Below are 1,826 nucleotides of genomic sequence, written 5' to 3'. Positions count from 1 at the left end.
CCAATCTCCCAACGTCGTCATCTTAGGCCGGATTTCGTTCAGATCTCCCGTACTCCATCTCCAATCTCCAATCTCCAATCTCGATTCGGGGGCCCGGGGGAGGAGGGGGGCTCAAACCTTCAAGGAGATGCAATTTGGATTCATTCACACTGACTGACCATCTCTCGTCTCCGATCTCCAATCTTCTACTTGGCCACTGTCGCCGCCGGCAGCAATCTACGACCTCCATTTTCAATCTTCGATCTCACATCTGGGGCGGTCCGGATGGCTGGGCGCTAGGATCTACAATCTGCATTCTCCATCTCCTACGGCTATCTCCCACATTTTGGCCCGTGTTGCTGCTCAGCGATCTGCAATCCACAATCTCAATCTCTTCGTTCTTTAGTCTTGAATGGGGAACCGGAGAGGAGGGATCTACTGGCGAGACTTGGGCGTGTCCGTGTGAGAGATCCACTAGGATCTCCAGTCTTAAACTTAATCTACACTGTCTCTCCAACCCCCGATCGACTGTCTGTTCTTGCGCAGAGATTTCCGCCATAAAACTTAAAAGCCGTATTCCAATTCCATTGCTCCCGACGCCCTCTCTTTTACATACATACATACATACATACATACATACATACATACATACATACTCGTGTCCAATATTCCTCCGCCTTCGCCCCTCGGGCCCTCTCTTCTCGCTTTTGCCTTTCGAGCCTGTAGCGCGGCAGCACCACCCGGACGAGGGGCGGGAGTAGGGGCGGGAGGAGGGGCGGGAGTAGGGGCGGGAGTATGACCGCGGTTGTCCAAGCAGCACTCGAGAGGACGCGGACTCGATCCCGCGTGTGTATTCCTGCTCGCGCCTCGAGAAGAGACGTCCTTTGCTGTGCTCACAGCACTCGCGCGATGCTGCAACAGGCGGGATGGGGGGAGGGGGGGGGGGGGAGTAGTGCGAGTCGACTCCTGGTCCGTCCACCCTTGCGTGGCTCTGAGGCGCGGCTCTTCACACCTGCCTATTCACAGCTGCCTAATCACAGCTGCCTATTCACAGCTGCCTATTCACAGCTGCCTATTCACAGCTGCCTATTCACAGCTGCCTATTCACAGCTGCCTATTCACAGCTGCCTATTCACAGCTGCCTATTCACAGCTGCCTATTCACACCTGCCTATTCACACTTGCCTATTCACACTTGCCTATTCACAGCTGTCCGTTCACCCAGGCGTGGCTCGAGGCGCGGCTGGCGGGAGAACGAGGAGCATTCCTCCTCCCCGCCGCCGCTACCGCCGCCGCTGCTGCGGAGCTGGACGCATTCGCTCGTGAGGCGGTCTGTGGCGGGGAGGGGCGGGAGGGGCGGGAGGGGCGGGAGGGCGGCGACGGCGGGGTCGGCAGTGGCTGCGGTAGCAGCGGCGGCGGCGGCGACAGAGGCGGCGGTGGCGGCAGCAGCGGCGGCGGCGGTGTCTGCGCCTCCCGCGCCGCGTGGTGCGATTCGCTCCTCCATTTCCTCGCGGCGCGGCTGGTTGTGATTGCGGCTGCGGCTGCTGCTGCGGCGACGACGACAGGCCGTTGCGCATCTACGCCGGGGGAGGAGGAGGAGGAGCCGCCGCCGCCGCCGCCGCCGCCGCCGCGCGCGCGCCTCGCGGGCAGCCTCGCGCATCTCTTCGCCGCTCTCTGCCGCCTCCGGCGCGAGACTTGCGATCCACAGCCCTTCTTCTGCCCTTCTTCTATCCTCCGCGCACAGCCGCTTTCCACTCCCCCCCCCCCCCCCGTCCCGGCCCGCGCCCCGCTTTGCATGAGCCTTCTTTGTTGTGGTCACCGGTTGCGCTGTTGTGCAGGTGTGCGAGC

The sequence above is a fragment of the Emiliania huxleyi genome (assembly GCF_000372725.1).
Source record: "Emiliania huxleyi CCMP1516 unplaced genomic scaffold EMIHUscaffold_324, whole genome shotgun sequence".
Lineage (NCBI taxonomy): Eukaryota > Haptophyta > Isochrysidales > Noelaerhabdaceae > Emiliania > Emiliania huxleyi.
The sequence above is the reverse complement of the archived record's forward strand: the minus strand, read 5'-3'. Positions refer to the sequence as shown.